The following is a 24,173-nucleotide window of genomic DNA, read 5'->3' as shown; positions in this document are numbered from 1 at the left end:
AGTTGATGGAGACTAAATTTGAGATGAGTTTAATGGGTCCAATTAATTTTTTCCTTGGATTGAACATAAGACAGGGACCAGAAGGCATTTTTATCATTCAGGAGGCTTACACAAATACTTTAATGGCGAAGTTCGGCATGATGGGAGACTCAAGAGTGAAGGTTCCAATGTCTTTCGGGACGAAGCTAACACCATCTCTAGAAGAACCGGCTGCTGATATGACACTTTATCGCCAAATGATAGGGTCTCTAATGTATCTTACAGCTAGTAGACCAGATATTATGTTTTCTATTTGTTACTGTGCCAGGTTTCAAGCCAATCCACGCGAACCTCACATGGTGGCAGTCTAGAACATCTTCCGATACCTGAAGCGAACCTCATCTCTCGGCATATGGTATCCGGCGAAATCAGGATTCTTCGTTCAAGCATTCTCTGATGCCGATCTAGGGGTATGTGGTCTAGATAGGAAAAGTACCACATACGGTTGTCAATTTCTGGATGGAAAACTCGTCAGCTGACAGTCCAAGAAACAAACGTGTGTATCCTTGTCCACAGCCGAAGCTGAATATATAGCCGCTGCATCTTGTGCTTCACATGTCATTTGGATTCAAAGTCAGTTAAGAGACTATGACCTAAACATGAAGCGAATCACACTCTATTGTCACTCTGAAAGCACAATCCAAATATGTCACAACCCAGTGCAACACTCAAAGACGAAACACATAACACTGAGGTACCACTTTATCAAGGATCATGTGGAAGATGGTAACGTTGAAATTCATTTCATGCGCTCTGCTGATCAATTGGCTGACATATTCACGAAAGCCTTGCCTGAAGCAACCTTCAACAATATACTCCAAGGTTTAGGAATGATGGAAGCCGAATCTGTACCGAAACCACCTTCGCCTCATTAAAATTTTAACAAGCGAAATAGAGCGAACGGTCGGTCTATTTCGGTTCTGAATTTTTCGGGCACCGAATTGTACCGAACGCTCGGTATGTTTCACTTCATCCATCAAAAGGCGAACGTTCGGTTGACACTTTGTGTATACCTTTTGTACATTATATTTTTTCCTTTCTGTTTTTATTTATTTTTTAGAAAAATCCAAAATACAAAAATATTTTTCCTTTCTGTTTTTATTTCTTTTTCAGAAAAATCCAAAATACAAAAATATTTTTCCTTTCTGTTTTTATTTCTTTTTCAGAAAAATCTAAAATACAAAAATATTTTTCCTTTCTTATTTCTTTTTCACACATATCGAAAATGCAAAAATATTTTTTTTAATCTGTTTAACCTAGATTGTTTTACAATTGCTGTTTCTCTTAACAATGTATCATGGGGAAGGTATCAACTCTTAATCTATATACTAGCTAAGTGTCCCTAGAAGCATGCTACTGCATGTTTTCCAAAGCCTTGACGACTCTAGAGTGAAGCCTTACTAATTCGATATATACAAATCGTTTCTTCCCAATCAAGCTATTAAATTCACTTAAGTCATGAGCTACCTTACTCTTTTCACATTGAGTTAAGAGTTATCTGCTTGGTCACTTTCGTATAGCAGAGGTACTTTCGGTTCTTTAACCACCTCACCATTTTTCTCCATTATGTTCGATTCCATGAAAGTAACCCTTGAGACTCTCAGCACGTACCACTGAGGTTTACGGTTACACAACATCTGTCTTAACGATCTTAGTTTCATATTAACCATGATCTATGTGAAACCCACAATCCAATACCTTACATGAATTGACGGTGAACAATTGAATGTTCTAGTTTTTCACCCATGTATTAACGAAACCACTCATGCGGTATGTACCAAGAAATCTCTTTTATTTATTAAGATCTTTATGAATTTGTCTAAAACTAAGGCATTTCTTCCCAAAATATCCAATTATATTTTTTTGTTTTTGAGATTTCTAAACTTTTCCCAAGTCACTACAAAATTATCACACCTACTTGATGTTCAAAGCTACACTGGCTACACAAGGACTTCATCCCACTTTCGTTCTTATATCAAGTTCGTAGTTTGGTTGAAGAGAATGCCACCCTTAAAGCCGGAATTAAAAGATTCCTTTCAATGTTTCTAAACAAACATTTGATCGTACTTCAACGGGAAACCACATAGACATTTCTAAGTCTCTATTGACTTTGAAAGAAGAGATTCGTGCCCGGTATCCTCAGTTTCATGTCTCAAATGACATCACTTAAATCCCATAGATATAACTTGATTTATTTCTTCTTCTTTGGCACACCCTTCCACGAAAGTCTATTGACTTCCCAAAAGTCTTGTTCGTGGTTACTATGGCTTATTCCTCTTACAAGATGTTAAGGTATCTCGCTTCCACATAGGATTATTCAGGCGAAAGGAGCTTCGTTTATGAACTCGTAATATGATGCGTTAAAGGATAATATGAAGAGGCGGGGAATGGATAAGATTTCAAACTAAAGGCGCTTGAATTTGAAACGTCACCAGTTGATCACACCGCCTAACACGCTTTCGAGGGAAACAATTGTCAAATCACGTCTAATCAGGCGTTGTTTCAGAGAATCACACTTATGTTATCATTAAGGATTTTCTCTCTCCTGGTAATCGTTTAAAGGGATTTCTCATAATTGTTTTCTCCATCACTACTTACAAAATCTCTCGAGCATTCAAAAGGAAAAATACTCTATCTAATGTTCATCTTCCTCACCAAGCTTCAGCAATGGCAGAATCATCTTCAGTTCACAAACACACCGCTCAATCCACTCTCCTCACAATTAAGCCTAATCAGAACCTGATCATCGACTTGGATCCATTCCAGTATGATGCTTTTATGCTGCAGATCGTCGAATGCCTGTTGGAACCTGAAAGTGAACCTCTAGCAATCATAAGTCCAAATGTCAATTCCGAAGTTAGCCAGTGTTACGAAGTGAAGAGTAGTTCGGAATCTGTCCGGACTTGGAGAATAGAATACAAGAAGTTTAGAAGTGAAGACATTCCGTAATGGATGTTATGTCCGGAATGGAGTCACTGTTTTTCTCTACTTATGTATTAATTATGTTTGTCCCTTTGCATGATTAGTCATTTCATAGGACTTAGTATATTTGTCAACTTGGACAATCAGTATGTAATAATCGCTCCTTTTATCCGGTCCTATGTATGTTTACCAGTTTGTACCATGTTTCATACACTCCTATTTATAGGAGCTTTCAATGCAATGTTAAGATACGGATCTTTCAATTATTTTGGCATTTACTAAGTTACTTCAATTCCCTTTCAAACATTCTTCTTGTTCTTCATTTATTAGCTTTACGTTGATATTTATTCTCATTCTACATTTATGGCTTTGATTATTTGTTGAATGCGTTAACTCAGACTTGACTGGTCTATCCAGGCTTGATTAGAAAATTTATTAGAAAGCAGACATTGATCTTAAGCATTTACTCAAGGTTTGAGTTTTCAAACCTTGTCCCTGCGCATCAGATCTTTTTGTTCTCACAATTGGTATCAAGGCTGGCGTGGTTGTCCTTTGAATCCATAAGATCAGATCATAGCTGGTTTGAAATTACCTTGGTACTTCAACCATTTCTGTGTTAAGGATAAAAGTTCTTCTATATACCACTTTTTCTTGAAGATATCTTAACTTCAATGGCTGCTTCTAATCCTCAACAAATGATTTCAATGCAAATCGCAAATAGTGTGGGCAACCCTACACGTGCCCCATTGCTAGTTGTGGAAGAATATGATCATTGGAAAGTTAGAATGGAAAATTTTTTACTAGCTAAAGAGAAAGGTGAAGAGATTTGGAGATCCGTCAAAGAAGGTCCTCATGTTCCTGTAAGAACGGTTGTGAGAGATGCTGCTGATCTGCTTATGCGTGAAGATGAAACTCGTCCAGCTCCTCTAACTACAGATGATATTGAGAAGTTGCATGTTGATAAGTTGCTTTCTCAGAAATGGTGTTTGGTGTTCCTCCTTCACTCTTAGAGCACATTAAATTGTGCAAGTCAGCAAAAGAGATTTGGGACACTCTTCAAGATTGGATTGAAGGTTCAGAAAATATGAAAGACAAGCGTTTCACCTCAGTTGCCAATGATTTTGACACCTTCACTACCACTCCTGGTGAATCAGTAGCCTCAGCCTCTAACCGTTATCGAATTGTAGTCAACAACATGACTACTCATGGGATTGTTCGAACTCCCATGGAGTATAATCTCAAATTCATAAACATTCTCGGTAAAGGATGGGGAAATGTGAAATATTGTCTCCAAAGTAATGGTTCTTTGAAAAAGTTAAAGATTTATCAACTTTTTGATACACTTCAAGGACATGAATCTAATGTTGCTCATACCATACGGGAACTCTCTAGAGGTCCTCTTGCTCTTGTCAGTTCCTTTGAACTAACCCTTCCAAACACATCCACCTCGGACCTTTTCAAACCAGTTATTCCATCTGTTCAATCCTCCTTACCTGTCTTACCCACACCAAACTATCTAGTTGATGATTCCGAAGCCATGGACTCTGAGCTACGTTTCCAACAGGCGTTTGATCTCCTTTCAATGAAATAGAAACGTCCTTTCAATCCCTCTTACAAACCATACCAAAATCGATTTCATGCTCCTCACCAAAACAATCCTCAAACATACTCAGCTCCGGAACCACAACCAACTCCGGAAAATCCTCCCTCATACAAACCGAACATCTCAAAACCAAACTCTACCTCGGAACCACAACATAATAAAAAAAATCCGATAAACCAAAAATTGTGTGTCACAAGTGTGGACATACAAATCACTTTGCAAAAGATTGCTTGGCTGAAGCTCCACAAAAACCAAAGATCAAGAACTCTACATACTACGCCCAAAGAGCTCAAGAAATGGCTGAAAGTGAAAAAGCTTTAGTAACAACTTTATCAAGGGATGTTGAAGGATATTGGGCATCCGGAGATGATGTAGACGTGGTAACTGGAAGAAACATATGCTTGATGGCAATACCATCTGTTGAATGTGAAGAAGGCTGCTGGTCCTCCAGTTCTGAAGATGAAGATGATGTTGCTGAACCACACTACTGCTATATGGCCACCAATGATCCACCTGGTCGAAGCATCGTTCAGCAGGTAAAATCTATGATTGCTGATAATAGTTTTGATCTATCTCTTTGTGAACCTTATCTGACCTAGATCCAAACATATATGAGCACCATTTATAAAGCCTATGAGTCTGCCATAGAAGCCAGTGAGAAGAAGGAGTGTGAACTAAATCGTCTTAGGTTGCATTTTGAGGATAAAAAATTGAAAATCGAGTCTTTAGAGCATAAGCTTGTAATGTCTAAAGATGAATGTATCATTTTGAAAGACAAATGTGAAATTACCTATTCTGAAAAAAATATCTTGATCACTGATAACAAACGTCTCAATGCTAAGATAGATGCTTTGCATAATTCAATTGACATACTTGAATCAAATCTTCAGATGACTCATAATTTTCGTGATCCATAGTCTAAAGCACCTAGTATTGGAAGCGAGTTTCCGAAACCAATTGCTCGTCCCATGAAGGAATTGCAAAATTTTACATTCATGGGAGAGGTTCCGAACATCAAAGATTCGGACACCCCAATTTCTCCCTTGTCACCTCTTCATGAGACCACATACCACTTTGCGTCCTTAATTCCTGAGTTTCAACCAATTGTTGTCAAATGTCCCAATTCCACGCCTCTGATAAACCTGGACCTGAATCAGACCACATAATTTCATCACAGTGTTTCAAATTGCGTAGATTACGTCCCTAAGAGTAATCCTCCTAACAACTGTGTTGTTGAAGAAATCATTCCGGTGACAACTGAAACTGTTGCCTATGAGTTTGTATGGGCATCCTTAGATGATAATGTTGAAATCTCAAGCTGTGTCTCCTTTGATTCTTGTGAATCAGACTCTTTAGTAATTTCAAAAACAAGTTTGGTTCCCATTGATCCCAAGTTCAGCAATCCGTCTCTAGGGAAACTTCAAAATCCTCGTCTCATCCCAAAAGAAAACCAATGTTGAATAGAAAGGATATAGTAGAACCCAAAGTGGAGGCTCGAAATGCTCATAAAAAGGAAGTTAATACTAGAAAAAATTCTAGGTTCCTTGAGAACTCCAAAAAGATTGTATCTCGGAATCCTCATTCATCAAACCATTGTCAAAACTCCTTCACACCTAATAAGATCCTCAAGAGACCTTCTGATTCTCTTAGTCTTGTAGAACCCAAGAAAGTAGTCAGTACCACTCAGCCTAAATCTCGTGTGAACACCATGACTGTCCAAAACACCTCTCCTCAGACTGTTTCATTTGTTTGCATTGCTAAATCTGATGGCACAATTTTTAAAGCCAATCTTTCGAAAACAAATGTGTCATCAAGCAAATAAAAAATTGCTGAGAAAACAAATTTTTCAAAATCTTCAAAAAAGAATCTTGTGTGGAAAGTCAAATCTCAACGTAATAAAACAACAGTTCCGGAAGTTACAAATGTTTCCACCACTCCTGAAGTCAAGAAAAATGTTCCTAATCCTCAAGACATTGAATATGACTACTGGATAGATGAGAAGACATTAGCCTTTTTTCTGTTTCCTAAGAACTCAAAGAGTACTCCTAAGAAACACAAAGTTGTTCCGAAGTCACAATCCAAGTCCAAACCCCGTGCCTATGTCCCTAGATCTAACTCGGAGCCTAAAAACTCCATCACTCACTAATTTTGCAGGCAGTTTGTGCTTCAGATCAAAAAGAAATATGGTATATTGATAGTGCTTGCTCCCTGGACATGACGTGGCAACAAGACTTTCTGCGGGATCTCAAGCTTTCTTCGAATGTTGGTTACGTGACATATGGAAACAACTCCAACTCTAAAATTCATGGTTATGGAATTCTCACCAATGCAAATTTCTCTATCTCAAATGTGGCTTATGTTGCTGATCTGAAACATAATTTGATAATTGTAGCTCAGCTCACTGATTCAAATCGACGTGTGGAATTTTGCAAAAGCACAACTATGTAATGAGTAAAGACCAAAAATAATGTTTAATCAAGTCCAACCACAACAAGAACATGTACCCACTCGACATCAACATGATTACTGGCAAACCACAACTCTTCCTTCTCTCCAAAGCCGTTCTTGACGTCAGTTGGTTATGGCACCGAAGGCTTGCTCATTTGAACTTTTGGTCCATGAATGATCTCGTATCTGGTGAAATGGTGAGAGGTTTACCTCTTCTTAAATTTGAAAATGATCATTTATGTGCTGCATGTGAGTGTGGAAAGCAATCAAAGAAGGGTCATCCTGTTATCATCGAAAAATCAATCTCGAAACCATTGGAGCTCCTGCACATTGATCTTTGTGGACCATCCACTGTAGAAAGTCTTCATCATAAGAAATACATTCTTGTGATTGTTGATGACTTTACAAGGTTCACTTGGGTTTTCTTCCTCAGATTAAAGTCTGAAACAGTCTCTCAACTCATCAACTTCATCAAAGGAATTGTAGTCCTCATCAAACTTCCTTTTAGGCGTATCCGAAGAGATAATGGCTTGGGGTTCACAAATGGAACCATTGAGAAATTCCTCACGGAGAAAGGAATTGACCATATGTTCTCAGCACCGTACACTCCACAACAGAACGGTGTAGTTGAAAGACGCAATAGAAATATTGTTGAAGCTGATCGTTTCATGCTTAACTTCGCAAATCTACCACTCTATCTCTGGGATGAAGCCGTATCAATTGCGTGCTTCACTCAAAATCGGAGTATCATCAATCGACGCCTCAACATGACTCCATATGAAGCTATGAATGGTCAGAAGCCAACGATCTCATTCCTTCATGTTTTTGGATGCATGTGCTTCATCAAGAACAACCTTGATCACCTTACCAAGTTCTAACCCAAAGCTGATGAAGCCATCTTCCTCGGTTACTCCTATAAATCAAAGGCTTACAGAGTTCTTAATCGAAGAACTCGTGTGTTGGAAGAAAGCTTTGATGTTACATTCAATGATAATTTAGTTCGGAATTTTGGCCCAACTCATGTTGCAACTCACATTATGGAGTCTGATGCTCCAACGTCAGGATGTACGAGCCAGCAACCCATCCTTGAATTCGACTTTGAAACTCTCTTTGGACCTTCCGAAACCACCATTGATTCGGAATATCGATCAAGGCAAATTTCAACTTCGGAAGCCCCTGTTTCTCAACCTGTTTCCGGTCCTCTTCCCTATCTCTCTCCATTTGATTCCGAACCATTTTAACCTTCTCAGTTTGAGGGGGAGATTGGTCAACCCTCTCTTGAATCAAATGTGGATGGTTTCCAAGATGCAACTGCTAATTTCGACGACTCCAATCCTGTCAACATTGATGATAACGAAAATTTCTTTGAGTTTCCTTCTGATGATGATGTTAACCTCTCTGGTTCAGAAGTTCAGGGGGAGCATCACCCTCACGTTCAAACCATTCAGCGGGAGCAACTCGATTCTACTGTAGTAGTTGGAACGTCTGCCGCTCAAGAACTTCCAAGGTTACACGTCTGGACAAAGGATCATCCTCCAAACCAAGTTATCGGAAAACCTAATGCTGGTGTACAAACTCGTTTTGCTGCAAGTATTCCAAACGAATGTCATTTTTCGGCATTTATCTCCATAGTTGAACCCAAATCCATCAAGGAAGCATTAGAGCATGCTGACTGGATTACAGACATGCAAGAAGAATTGGCAGAATTTGATAGAAATGAAGTATGGACTCTCATGCCTCCTCCTCAGAATCATCCCATTGTCGGTACAAGATGGGTATTTCGCAACAAGCTAGATGACGCAGAAGTTATTATTCGAAATAAAGCTAGATTGGTGGCAAAAGGATTTACACAGATTGAAGGGCTCGAATATGATGATACTTTGCTCCTGTTGCTCGTCTTGAAGCCATCAAAATTTTTCTAGCTTATGCTGCTCACAAAGGCTTCAAAGTTTACCAAATGGATGTTAAGAGTGCTTTTCTTAACGGTGAACTTGACTCTGAAGTATATCTTCAACAACCCCCGGTTTTGTTAACCTCTCTTTTCCGCACTACTGTTACAAACTCCGAAAGGCAGTCTATGGCCTCAAGCAAGCTCCTCGCGCATGGTACGAGACCCTCACTGACTTTCTCAAGCGCTCCGGTTTCCAAAGAGGTATTCTAGATCCTACCCTGTTGCGAAGATCAAATGCAAAGCATCTCATGCTGGTTCAAATCTATGTGGATGACATCATTTTTTGATCTACAGATTCATCTATGGTTTCTGACTTTGCTAAACTAATGATCAATCGATTCCAAATGAGCATGAATCGGGAGTTAAGCTTCTTTCTTGGTCTCCAAGTCAAACAGACTAATAGAGGAATTTTCATTCACTAAGAGAAGTACATTTCAGAACTCCTCAAAAAGTACCCAATGGACACCTGTGCCTCAGCCAAAGTACCAATGGGCTTCGGACACAACATCTTTGCCGACCCTTCAGGTGTAGCAGTTGATGAAAAGAAGTACAGAGGAATGATTGGATCCCTGCTCTATCTCACAACAAGTCGTCCAGATATCATGTTTTCCACATGCTTGTGTGCCAGATTTTATTCCAACCCAAACATGTCTCATCTTTTGGATGTGAAACAAATTTTCCGATACCTCAAAGGTACAAAGAGTCTTGGAATCTGGTACCCAACAAGCGAGAGCTTCCTACTTCAAGCATATTCAGATTCAAACTATGGTGGTCTTCAACTTGATAGAAAAAGCACATCAGGTGGCTTTGAATTCGTAGGTGGTCGTTTGGTTAGTTGGTCATCCAAGAAACAGAAATGAATTGCACTCTCCACAGCCGAAACTGAATACATTGCTGCTGCCATCTGTACCTCTCAAGTTCTATGGATGAAGTCTCAACTCGTGGATTATGGTTACCGTTTCCAACGCATTCCTATCTATTGTGATTCTCAAAGTGCCATTGCGATTTCTCACAATCCAATTCAGCACTTCATGACGAAGCACATTGACATACGGTACCATTTCATAAAAGAACATGTTTTAAATGGTAACATTGAACTCATTTTTGTTCTATCTGATGATGAGATTGCTGATGTCTTTACGAAGGCATTAGACGAAACCAAATTCAATGGTTTTCTGAACAAGATGGGCATGATGATGCCAGATCCTCAGCTCTTTCAAGAGACTTGTTCTCTTTGATGGAAGTATTCGGAAGAAAATTGGTTCCGATCTCACAAGAACTTTTCATCTCGGAACTACTTTCTCTCGGAATACATAGGATCATTTTACTTGTCTTTATTTCTAGCCATCACTTGAGTTTTAAGATGTACAGTTCTTCCTGATTATTTGTAGTTCAAGTCCACATAGTCCTAGTGATCAAATTTTCATCTCGGAATTCACTTCATAAGGTCATCCCGGAATTCTACTCCGGAAATGTATTGTTCTCCTTACTCAGAAACTCATTCAAACCATGCTCCAGAACTTTTGGCTCCGGAACATCAAAATGCCTTTTCAGAATTTTCAAATCTTGTTCCAGAATGTCTTTCAAATCCCTTCCGGAAATTCTTTAAAAAACATCATTTCATAATTTTGCTCCAGAATCATACACTTTGTTAACTCCGGAACTGCAATCAATTTTTGACTCCGGAATCGACAGGTTTTTTACCCTAGAACTTTAAACTCTCTCCGGATTAATTTTATTCTGGACCTTCTTCAAAAGACCATGTTCCAGAACTCAACTCTTTATCTTCCAACGGTTACTTTGTGATGATCCTTATCCAATTTTCCTTGATTTTTTTTGTCATGATTGCACGTCTCCAAAAGAAACCATCTAATGGCCGTTTGGGTTTTCTATTTAAAGCTACAAAACAACCCTAACTTTCTCTTCCCAAGTCATCTAAACCCCCAAAATGTAACATCCTGAAATTCAGGTACAACTATTTAACCCTTCTCTTTTGTCAAGTTGTCAAGATTAGCCCTTGAGTGGAAATTGTAGAAAATTAGTACGCTGGGCGTACTCAAGAGTACGCTGCGCGTACTCATGCGCTTATTTTGGACGCGGACTCGCCTAGGTACGTTGGGCGTACCCAGGGTTACGCTGGGCATAGTTGGCCCAGGTGCAAAACCCTAATTGTGGCTTGAGGGCTATGAAAGGAATGAGATGGTCTTGTCCCCAGCCGCCATCCCTCAGAGAGAAACCCTAGAAGAGCAACTTTATCCTTCTAAAGCTAGTGTGTGTGTTCTTGAGCAAGAAAGGGCCTTTGTGTGTTAGTAAAGAAGAAGAGGAGGTTCTTGTGGAGGCTAGAAGTTGGAGTACAAGCTTGGATCTGAGTTCTACAGAGGGAGGAGCTTCACTTGGAGGTATAAAGCTCAAAGCTTTCCTTGTTATTTTTGAATTGTGCTTTATGGACCATTTCTAGGGTTAAAGTCCCAAAGTTGGAGACTTAATGAGCATAAAGCACTCCACGGACCTAGATCTGTCCCATTTCAGTGATATTTGTGTTATAGATCCATAAAGTTTCCATCGTGGTCATTGATATGAGGTCATGCTTGAATTATGAGCTTTCTAGAGTTGGGAAATGGAATGTTATGGGTGTTAGTGACTTGTCCAGCCATGCAAAGGCTTAAAGTCACCAAATTTATGGATTAAGAGGCTTAGAAATGGTCAGATCTAAAAGTTGGACGTGGGTCTTAACTGTTTAAGACCTCAAGAGCTAAGGAGTCTGAAACTGGGAGTTACGATGGGCGTAATCCCAGTACGCGCGACGTAGGGGGTCGCGTTCCCCGTTTCTGTGAGGTCGCCGGGTACGCCCAGCGTACAGGCTTGGTACGCGCAGCGTAACCCGGAGAGTTGACTTTTGTTGACTTTTAGGGTTTGGTCAACAATTGGACTTTTGGGACCATTGAGGGGTAAAATGGTCTTTTAACCTTCTGAGAGGACATAGGAAGGGATTAGTCTAGCCTTGAGAGCCGTTAATGATTTGAAATAATTACTTTATGTGATTAGGCGGGGCTAGGTCGTTGTTTCGAGATTCAGGGATATCGAGCACGTGAGTTACTAGACATCATACGAGGTGAGTCTTCTCACTATACTGTACCTGGAAGGGTACTTATGTGTGACCGGAAGGTCTTGTATTCTATGATGTATGTGCTATATGCGGTTATGTGATATGTATGTGCTATGTATGATTATGTATGATATAGACTGGAAGGTCAAGAGGTTACGGACCGGAAGGTCGATACGGGTAGGACCGGAAGGTCTACCGGGATTTGGGACGGGAGTCCCCTGAGACACATGGATCGGAAGATCCTACAGAGTTGTGGCCTGGAAAGGCGTATGTGTGGCATGTGGTATTTTGGGGAACTCACTAAGCATTTATGCTTACAGTTGTTATGATATGTGTTTCAGGTACTAGCGAGGACCGTGGGAAGGCGCCGGCATGATCCATACACACTTATGGAGTTTATGTTATTGAGATTCTGGGACATGTTTTTGTTATGACACAGTGACACATTATGTTTTGTGATTATCATGTGAATGAAAGTATGATTTAAAAATGAAAAATTGTTTTGAAAATTTACGTTGTTACAAGTTGGTATCAGAGCCTTGGTTTGAGGGATTCAGGTGCATCTTCGGATGGATCTGAACTCAAACTGAGGAATTCATAAAGTTTTTCATAAAAAAACAATTTTTCTAAAAGAGTAAAAGATTTTTAGAAAGGCGGAAGGAAGCATTGTGTACGATCAGCCAGCGCCTGAACAGTGATTTCCCAAAATACCCTTACATTACGTGTTATGAGATATGTTATGATATGATATGCATGCTAGAGTTGGCTAGGTATTCATATTAGGACTAGAGTGGCCTGATTTTGGGATGCCTTAGCCTAGGAAGATTTTTGCTGCTATGTGATGCTTGAGAGTGTGTAGATAGCAGTGAGGAGCTTATAAGAGGTCTACCGAAGGGTAGTCTATGCCAGCGAGATGTAGGGTACTTGTGATCTGGGATCCATGGAGGAGGACTTAGAGTGAATGTTGATGCGGTGTGGACGGTAGTATAGGGCCCGTACTACTGAAGACACTGGAGCAGTGCGCACCCTAAGTAAGAATCCATTGGGTACTAAGGAACAAGTAGGGTTGAGTTATCGAGTGCGAGTATGCTCGAGCGAGTCTCTGATATTATTCTATTGTATTTCAGAGACATCATGGTTGGGACACGCCACAGACCTGAGGCGAGCAGTGTGAGTGACCAGGAGCTTCGTCAGATGATCCACGATTAGGTGGCAACGACGATTCGAGTCGAGATTCCGGAGATGTTTGGGTCTATCAAGACCACATTGATTGAGACGTTTGATGAGCGGTACGCAGCGGTGACTGAGGCTGCGGCTGCTGCAGCTACTGCAGCTGTGGCTGCTGCCAGACCTCAGGGAGGTGACTCGTTGTTGCTTCGAGAGTTCAGCAACACGAAGCCCCCAGAGTTTGATGGGACGCAGGATCCGATCCCTGCAATGAGATGGATTTCTGATATCGAGGGATGCTTCTATACGTGTTCATGTCCGGAGCATCTGAGGGTACGGTTCGCGTTGAACCAGCTCCGCTTGGGAGCGAAGGATTGGTGGAAGTTCGTGACGGCGAGCTTCACTCTTGCAGAGATTTCAGCGGTGACCTGGGAGAGGTTCACCACCATGTTCAGAGACGAGTATGTTCCCCCGGTGGATAGGGAACGGTTGGTTCAGGAGTTCTTGACCCTCAACCAGGGTACTGATTCTGTTACGGTGGTTACCAGGAAGTTTCATGAGAGGGCGATGTTCTGCCCTGAGCAGGTGTCTACTGAACAGGCACGCATGAGCCGATATTTGGGCGTTTTGAGGAGGGACATTCGGGAGTTTGTGTCGAACTCGACTTACCGGTCATTTGCTGAGCTCCAGCCAAATGCCCGGAAGAGGGAGATTGAGTTGGAGACTCAGGCCGGGGAGGAGGCCGAGTCTCAGAGGATGGATCGGCGGCCGGAACAGTCTCAGCCGGCAGCCAAGCGGGCCAAGCCCGCTGATACGAGATCTGGAGGCCAGAAGGGCCGCACTTATGGGAAGTGCGGCAAGGTACATGATGGGGTCTGTCGATCGGGTGCTTGTTACAAATGTGGCAAGGAGGGGCATATCGCCAAGGATTTCCCCAAGGGATTTATGGTTTGCTTTCATTACAACCAGACTGGCCATCGGAAGGCCGAGTGCCCGCAGTTACATCAGGGATCAGCACAGAGATCTGCACCTGCTGCTAGGGTTACCGAGGTTCGGCCAGTAAAGGCCGAGGCACCGAAGGCTCGCGGGAGAGCTTTCCAGTTGAAAGCGGAGGAGGTCCGCGCAGCGCCCGATGTTGTGGCTGGTATGTATTCTTTAATTATTTATGTTGAGTTGAAATATTGTGCTTACAAGATGATATGCGTAGGTACTTTTCTTGTGAGTTCTGTACCTGCCTTAGTGTTATTTGACTCGGGTGCTAGTCGATCGTTCGTGTCGATAGTGTTTAGTCGGCACATCAATAGCAGACGAGAGGCGTTGAGTCGGCCTCTGCGAGTTTCCATAGCTGACGAGCGAGTGGTGTATGCTACGGAGGTGATACGAGGATGTGTACTCGAGATCTTCGGTGTTGAGTTCCCGATAGATCTGGTCCCGATGGCGATGGGGGACGTGTGTGCCATAGTGGGCATTGATTGGTTGAGCCGATTTGGGGCTGTTGTAGACTGCAAGCGACAGTTGGTGACGATACGAGACCCTAGTGGGGGAGTACTTACGGTGTACGGCGAGGGTACTCGTTCTGGGACAGCGTTTTGTTCGGCTGCCAGAGCGAGGCAGAGTTACAGCATGGCTGCAGCGGGTTTGTAGCCTATGTGATGGACACAGGAGGGGCCGCTGAGGGGTCAAGTTCGGTGGGTGACGTTCCGATAGTGCGCGAGTTCTCGGATGTTTTTCCCGAGGAGTTGCCGGGTGTGCCTTCCGAGAGGCAGGTAGAGTTCATCATTGATTTGGTTCCGGGGGCAGCGCCTATCGCCAAGGTGCCTTATCGCCTTGCGCCGCCAGAGATGCAGGAGTTATCCTCGCAGCTTCAGGATATGCTGGGGAAGGGGTTTATTAGACCGAGCAGCTCCCCCTGGGGAGCACCAATCCTTTTTGTCAAGAAAAAGGATGGTTCACACCGGATGTGTATTGATTACCGGGAGTCGAACAAGTTGACGGTCAAGAACCGTTATCCATTACTGAGGATCGACGATTTGTTTGATCAGTTGCAGGGAGCGTCTTGGTTCTCCAAGATTGATCTGAGGCCTGGATATCATCAGATGAGAGTGCGTGATGAGGATGTCCAGAAGACGGCGTTCAGGACTCGTTATGGGCATTACGAGTTTGAGGTGATGCCTTTCGGGCTCACCAATGCACGAGCAGCGTTCATGGATCTCATTAACAGGGTGTGTAGACCGATGTTGGATCGTTCGGTGATCGTGTTCATCGACGATATACTGGTGTATTCGAGATCTAGAGAGCAGCACGAGGAGCATCTGAGAGAGATACTCGGGGTATTGAGGACGGAGAGGCTTTATGCCAAATTCTCCAAGTGCGAGTTCTGGTTACGGGAGGTCCAGTTCTTGGGGCATCTCGTCAACCAGGATGGGATTTTGGTCGATCTGGCCAAGATCAAGGCAGTTATGAGGTGGGAGGTGCCAAGATCACCCACTGAGATCAGGAGTTTTCTGGGATTGGCCGGCTACTATCGGAGATTTATCTGAGATTTCTCCAAGAAAGTCGTGCCTCTCACCAGGTTGACCCAGAAGGGTGTTGCTTTTTCATGGGGTCCGGAGCAGCATACCTCGTTTGAGACACTTCGCCAGAAGTTATGCGAAGCCCCTGTGTTAGCCCTCCCGGAAGGGATGGAGGATTTTGTGGTGTATTGAGACGCGTCGATATCGGGGTTGGATGCAGTACTTATGCAGAGGGGGCATGTGATAGCGTATGCATCGAGGCAGCTGAAGCCTCATGAGACGAGATATCCCACCCACGATTTGGAGTTGGGAGCAGTGGTGTTCACCCTCAAGATCTGGCGTCACTATTTGTATCGGGTTCGGTGTACCATATACACGGACCACAAGAGCTTGAAGTATTTGATGGATCAGCCCAATCTGAATATGCGTCAGAGGAGATGGTTGGACGTGGTAAAGGATTACGATTGTGAAATCCTGTACCACCCGGGCAAAGCTAATGTTGTAGCTGATGCGTTGAGTCGTAGCGCGGAGGGTGCCCCGATTAGAGGCACTTGTATGAGATTGACAGTGATGACTCCGGTGTTGGACACCATTCGGGAGGCCCAGGCAGAGGCTGTGAGACCGATGAACCGCAAAAGGGAGCGGGTGATCGGGCAGGTGCCGGAGTTCGTTACCGATAGTCGAGGGTTGATGACCTTTCAAGGTCGGATTTGGGTGTCGTATGCAGGCGGCGCACGTACCAATTTGATGGAGGAGGCGCATAGATCGAGGTTCTCGATCCATCCCGGGGCCACGAAGATGTATTTGGACCTGAAGAAAGATTATTGGTGGCCCTGTATGAAGAGGGATGTCGCGTGGTTTGTCGAGAGGTGCTTGACCTGTCGCAAGGTTAAGGCCGAGCACCAGCGTCCGCATGGCAAGTTGCAGCCGCTTGAGGTTCCCCAGTGGAAGTGGGAACAAATTTCCATGGATTTCATCACCAAATTGCCGAGGACCGCGAGGGATGTCGATGAAATTTGGGTGATCGTCGACCGGCTGACGAAGAGCACGCATTTTCATGCAATCAGTGAGAGCTCTTCTGCTGAGAGGTTGGCAGAGTTGTATGTGAGGGAGGTGGTATCGCGTCATGTGGTACCGATATCGATTGTGTCAGATCGAGATGTACGTTTCACTTCCAGGTTCTGGAAGAAGTTCCACGAGGAGTTGGGTACGAGGTTGCATTTCAGTACCACCTATCACCCCCAGACGGACGGACAGAGTGAGCGGACGATTCAGACGCTCGAGGACATGCTTCGAGCATGTGTGTTGGACTTCGGAGGAAGTTGGGACACGTACTTGCCGTTGGCTGAGTTTTCCTACAACAACAGCCACCATTCTAGTATTGGTATGTCTCCCTTTGAGTTGTTGTATGGGAGGAGGTGTTGGACTCCCATTTGCTGGGGAGAGGTAGGACAACGTTTGATGGGTAGCACTGAGATAGTGCTGCAGACGACAGAGCAGATACAGCAGGTTAGACAGAGGTTACTGACGGCTCAGAGTCGTCAGAAGAGTTATGCAGATCGGCGACGATCCGAGCTGGAGTTCCAGGTGGGGGACTTCGTACTCCTGAAAGTGTCCCCTTGGAAAGGGGTGATCCGATTCAGGAAGAGGGGCAAGCTGGGGCCCCGGTACATCGGTCCGTTAATGGTGACCGTGAGGGTGGGCAAGGTAGCATATCGGTTGGAGCTACCTGCGGAATTGAGCCAGATTCATGATACCTTCCATGTGTCTCAGTTGAGGAAGTGTATAGCCGACGAGTCGGCAGTGGTGCCGCTGGAGGACATTCAGGTGGATGCGAGCCTGAATTATGCTGAGAGGCCAATCGCGATTGTGGATCGAAAGATCAAGGTTCTGAGGAACAAGGAGGTGCACCTGGTTCAGGTTCAGTGGCAACACCGGAGGGGGTCTGAGCTGACCTGGGAGACAGAGTCAGAGATGCGGGAGCAGCATCTGGAGTTGTTTTCAGCATGAGACTTCGATGGCGAAGTCTGGTTCTAGTGGGGGACAATTGTAACATCCCGAAATTCAGGTACAACTATTTAACCCTTCTTTTTTGTCAAGTTGTCAAGATTAGCCCTTGAGTGGAAATTGTAGCAAATGAGTATGATGGGCGTACTTAAGAGTACGCTGTGCGTACTCATGCGCTTATTTTGGACCCGGACTCGCCTAGGTACGCTGGGCGTACCCAGGGTTACGCTGGGCGTAGTTGGCCCAGGTGCAAAACCCTAATTGTGGCTTCAGGGCGATAAAAGGAATGAGATGGTCTTGTCCCCAGCCACCATCCCTCAGAGAGCAACCCTAGAAGAGCAACTTTATCGTTCTAAAGCTAGTGTGTGTGTTCTTGAGCAAGAAAGTGACTTTGTGTGTTAGTAAAGAAGAAGAGGAGGTTCTTGTGGAGGCTAGAAGTTGGAGTACAAGCTTGGATCTGAGTTCTATAGAGGGAGGAGCTTCACTTGGAGGTATAAAGCTCAAAGCTTTCCTTGTTATTTTTGATTTGTGCTTTATGGACCATTTCTAGGGTTAAAGTCCCAAAGGTGGAGACTTTATGAGCATAAAGGACTCCATGCACCTAGATCTGTCCCATTTTAGTGATATTTGTGTTATAGATCCATAAAGTTTCCATCTTGGTCGTTGATATGAGGTCATGCTTGAATTATAGCTTTCTAGAGTTAGGAAATGGAATGTTATGGGTGTTAGTGACTTGTCCAGCCATGCAAAGGCTTAAAGTCACCAACTTTATGGATTAAGAGGCTTAGAAATGGTCAGATCTAAAAGTTGGACGTGGGTCTTAACTGTTTAAGACCTCAAGAGCTAAGGAGTCTGAAACTGGGAGTTACGCTGGGCATAATCCCAGTACACGCGGTGTAGGGGGTCGCGCTCCCCGTTTCTGTGAGGTCGCCGGGTACGCCCAGCGTACAGGCTTGGTACGCGCAGCGTAACCCGGAGAGTTAACTTTTGTTGACTTTTAGGGTTTGGTCAACAATTGGACTTTTGGGACCATTGAGGGGTAAAATGGTCTTTTAACCTTCTGAGAGGACATAGGAAGGGATTAGTCTAGCCTTGAGAGCCGTTAATGATTTGAAATAATTACTTTATGTGATTAGGCAGGGCTAGGTCGTTGTTTCGAGATTCAGGGATATCGAGCACGTGAGTTACTAGACATCATACGAGGTGAGTCTTCTCACTATACTATACCTGGAAGGGTAGTTATGTGTGACCGGAAGGTCTTGTATGCTATGATGTATGTGCTATGTATGATTATGTATGATATGGACCGGAAGGTCAAGAGGTTACGGACCGGAAGGTCGATACGGGTAGGACCGGAAGGTCTACCGGGATTTGGGACGGGTGTCCCCTGAGACACATGGATCGGAAGATCCTACAGAGTTGTGGCTTGGAAAGGCGTATGTGTGGCATGTGGTATTTTGGGGAACTCACTAAGCATTTATGCTTACAGTTGTTATGATATGTGTTTCAGGTACTAGCGAGGACCGTGGGAAGGCGCCGACATGATCCGTACACACTTATGGAGTTTATGTTACTGAGATTCTGGGACATGTTTTTGTTATGACACAGTGACACATTATGTTTTGTGATTATCATGTGAATGAAAGTATGATTTAAAAATGAAAAATTGTTTTGAAACTTTACGTTGTTACACAAAAGCAGTTATTCATTTAATGCAACCCAATTGAAATTCGGACCCTAATCATTACCATCCTAAACCCGACCCATTTCCCTTACCTATATATACCCATCAAAACCCCTTTTTACCTATTTGCGCGCTCAAACCCTCAAAAAATTCAAAATCTCTCTTTGTTCATAGTGTCTTGAAGCTTTCATAACAACTCATCAATGGCGTCCCAATCTTCAACTCAACAACCTCCTGTTACTGATTCATCACCAAAGAAGGCTGCAACGAAGAAGAAATCATCCAAAGGATCATCATCTTCTCAATCTGCTGAACCGTTTCTCCGTGATACAACCCAACTTTTTTCACTAAACCCTATGGATTACGATGAATCCATTAGAGTCATGATCGAGTTCATGACACACCACCCTATCTCCATCCCTCTCATAAAAGTACTTGAACCACCTCTCCCACTTCATCTCCTTCATACAACCTTCACTAGAATAAAAATTGATAATGATGTTCTAGAAACCAAAGTCACAGGTGATAGAATCGTGCCAATCTCCAAATCAATGTTTCTGAAGGCTATTGGAGTGAAAGAAAACCCCAAGGGTTTTAAGGTACAAGAACCCACTGCAGAAGAATTCCAATTGTTCTTGAACCATATTGGGTACAACCAAGATTACAAGGCAAAGGACTTCAAGAAATCAGCCATCTACGGACTCTGGAACGTGCTGATGCACATCATAATTCGAGGGCTATCCTGAAAGCACGGAGGTACGGATAATCTCAGTAAGGACTGGCTGCATGTTGTATACATCATCTATTCTGTTCGTGACAATGCTGTTGACCTTCCGGTGGTGCTATTGCAAGACATCCGAAAATTTGCTGTAAAAAGGAAGACAAACGAGATCTCAAGCCCTAGGTTCTGGGCTTTGACAATTCAGCAACTCTACAAGGAATATTCCGAACCTATTCCTATTGCCACGATTCCTCCGGAGGTATACGTTTCTTTTAGATCTGTTAAATCTTATAGAATTTCGGACCAATCTTCTTTTGGTCCTGTCCGAAGGTTGCCTCAACACATGTTGGACCTTATTCCTTCCGGATCAATCCATTTGCAAAAACATTTGGAGACTTCGACTGTGTAAATCCCAACATAGTCTACCCAAGTCCCCATTGAGCCCACTACGGAAGTGGCCAAGGCAACATCATCCGGACCCAAAACCAAAAAGTCTGCCAAAAGGGAGACTTCTCCTTCAAAGCCAAAGCCTAAAAAGAAAACCAAAGTCAGTTACTCCTCTCAAAAAGATGGAGCTCATGACATTCAGGTTGATTCTAGCCTTTCGAACACCCCTCCTATCCTCTCATCCGAGGTTCTCCTCGATGTTTCAAAATCACATACACACACTCACGGGGAGACTGCACATAATCCACCCTCACCTTCTCAAAAAGATGATGCTGGTGTTGAACAAAGTTCCTTGCCCCCTGGAACAAACCCACGTGTCAAATTTGATATCCCATTTTTTTCATCACGCACACACTCCGGAACCCCAGTTCCTGACCCTAAGCACTCCGAGGCTGGAGTTGTCCCTCCAACCTCCGGTGCCACAACTGGTATGATACCCGAAAAGGGTATAAGACGACCAGGAGTTAACGATCCTTTGTGGGAAGATTTTGTAAACTGGGAACACTCAAGGCATCCAGAACTTACAAGAGCCCAAGTGGAAGCCACTCTCATCTACATGCGGAACCGAGCCATTTAAAGCAACCTTCCCTATGTTGCTCCTACTGATGAGCTTGCTCATCTTGAATTCACATCCGGAGAAACTCCACGGCCTGCTCCTCTTGCTTCCAATCCTCAAGATTCAGATGATGAAATTTCCATAGATGTGATACTGACAATAGATGTTGCACACGTTGCCGATGCTAAAATGTTTTCCTCAGCTCAACTTCATCTTAAGCCATCTTCGTCCAAGCCAGCATTTGATTTCGGATCCTCCTCCTCTACTCAACATGAATCTGAATCAACACAAAACTTCATGATGATGCCACCAACAAACCTGGGCCTTTTGTCACTCCAATCATTCCGGAATCTCCGAAACACACTCCTCAATCTTCCAGCTCCGACAACGCATCCTCAGCCAGAAATCATATTGATCCGTTTGCTCTGTTGGATATCCAATCCAATGTTTCGTACGCTATGAAGAAGGTTACCACTCTTGAAACTTTTGTGGCTGAGCTCAACACCAAGATTGACACAAAGGTTTCTGGACTGGACTCCAAGTTAGATGCCATTCTCCAGTCCATATCTACTCAGTCCGGACCCTCCGTTGCTGATAGAGAAACTCAATTAGATCAACTGATCTCCATCCGGCTCAAGCATTCGCTCGAAGAAGTTGAAGCGAAGTATGATTGTTCAGTTGAGCACTACCTTGACACCATCACCACAATGCTCAAGGTCTATGATGACTTGGTTTCTGCTACCAATGATCTTATGAAGCAGACCCATGTTCGCCATGAGAAGCAGATTCAGAGACTGGAGATGGAAATCAAGAAGAAGGATGAGATGAATCTGATAATTCAACAAGTCCTCATCAAACTCCTTCGATCCACTCGGAACATTGTTGATGTTTCGAATCAAAAGTTTGATGAGATGTTAGCCACCCTTGGACACCTATTCGATCATCTCGCTACTCAAGCGCCCACTTCCAAAGCATATGATGCTCTTACTCGACAACTCAACACCGGATTTCAAAAGGTGTTTCAAAATTTTGATGGTTTGAAGGAGTCTTTATTGCTTGCACCGTTTCCTCGATTCATCGATGCAATAGGGGGAGAAGGTCCAAGTCAAGCATGGAAGTCAGCCTCGGAATTCTCACTCCGGGATGAAAATGATTCTTACGATGAAGAGCTGAAAATTCATTCCAACTCCCCTCCCAAAATCAATGATGAAGAAGACAGTGATGAAGAGAAGTATGTTACGAATGGAGTTCTTGGTCTCGAAGCTCCAAACAAGCTCTTTCCGAAGGAAATGACAGAGGAAGAAAAGAGGATATGGTCCGTAGTCTCTTGGCCATCCTCTTTTCCTGGCGTTCTCCGAAGGGTAATTCAAATGGCCAAAGCGAAATCACTTCTCACAGCTCAAGCCTTTCGAGCCACCCCTCAATACTTCCTCCTATTCCGACTCCAAAGATCGCTCCTATAGACCAGGGTTCTCTACTCCAGATCCCTAATAATATTCCGGAAGAACCTCTTCCGAACCCTACTCCGGAATTTGTTGTTGATGAGAACATGTAGTTCATCATGTCTACATTAAAGAAAGACAAAGGAAAAAAGCCGATGACAGCCGAGAAACAAGCCTTCCACTCCGGACATCCCCTAAAGCAAAAACATGGATGGTCTCAGGAGGAAATTAACAAGGCATTAGAAGACAGCATCCGGATCCAAGCTCTCAAGGATAATCCTGATCCGATGCGTGGAATATCTCCTCTATGTCGTGAAGGCATTCTCCGTGATCATGAAATCATTCCTTTCATGTATTACGATGTTCCGGAAAATGACTCCGAATAGCTCGATCTTCCTCTCTCTCCATACAGCAAATACTACATCAAATTCACTCCTCTTCACCCCTATGATGATCTGGAAGTGATCCGCCGGGCTAAGCGTGAAAGGCTTGAAACATTCTACTCCAAGAATGCACAACCTCTTAAGGAAGTGTGGATGAGGAAAAGAATTACCAAAGTCCATGGATTTGGAAGAAAAATCTTAGTGAAGTTCGAACTCAACTGCCCATTATTTCGATTTCACATCTCCCGGAACAAACCAACTCACCGGACCATCACTGACGCTCATTTCCCTTCGATGAATCCGAATGTCATTCTTACATTGGCTGCTCACTTCCGAGGAATTCAAAACGATGATATCGGCATAGGTGCTTACCATGCTGCTCTGAGTTTCCTCAAGGACTACGTCACGGATTTTTGCAGATACGACTATGAGCTGGCCCACTTATACAGAACTGAAGACTTTGTTGCGAAAATCGACTATGTTCTCCTGGAAGCTGAATTGCTTGCAGATGGTCTAATCGATGACCCGGTTCTAGGGTTTGTCTACACAATCGGGAAGACAAACAAGGACTTTTTCCGAGTCCTTGACAAACACCTAGTTCCTACCAAAGCCCTTCGGAAGTTCATTTCTCGTACATCCAACTCTGAAGCTCTGGAAAAGGTCAAATCAAAGTTTTTCAGTCAACTGACCTGGTACATTAAAGTAAGAGAATGGTTGTTAAGAGTCTACACCTTCATCAAGGAAGAAGCCATCTAAGTTCACTTAGGGGGGGATTATTGGAACCTGAAAGTGAACCTCTAGCAATCATAAGTCCAAACGTCAATTCTGAAGTTAGCCAGTGTTCCGAAGTGAAGAGTAGTCCAAAATCTGTCCGGACTTGGAGAATAGAAGATGAGAAGTTTAGAAGTGAAGGCATTCCGGAATGGATGTTATGTCTGGAATGTGTGCTGATCCGGAGTCACTGTTTTTGTCTACTTATGTATTAATTATGTTTGTCTCTTTTATCCGGTCCTATGTATGTTTACCAGTTTGTACCATGTTTCATACACTCCTATTTATAGGAGCTTTCAATGCAATGTTAAGAGACAGATCTTTCACTTATTTTGGCATTTACTAAGTTACTTAAATTCCCTTTCAAACATTCTTCTTGTTCTTCATTTATTAACTTTACTTTGATCTTTATT

The sequence above is a fragment of the Lactuca virosa genome, chromosome 2, assembly GCF_052849685.1.
Source record: "Lactuca virosa cultivar CGN04683 chromosome 2, Lactuca_virosa_CGN04683_v6, whole genome shotgun sequence".
In the NCBI taxonomy this organism is placed as follows: domain Eukaryota; kingdom Viridiplantae; phylum Streptophyta; class Magnoliopsida; order Asterales; family Asteraceae; genus Lactuca; species Lactuca virosa.
This window is presented reverse-complemented; position numbering follows the sequence as displayed.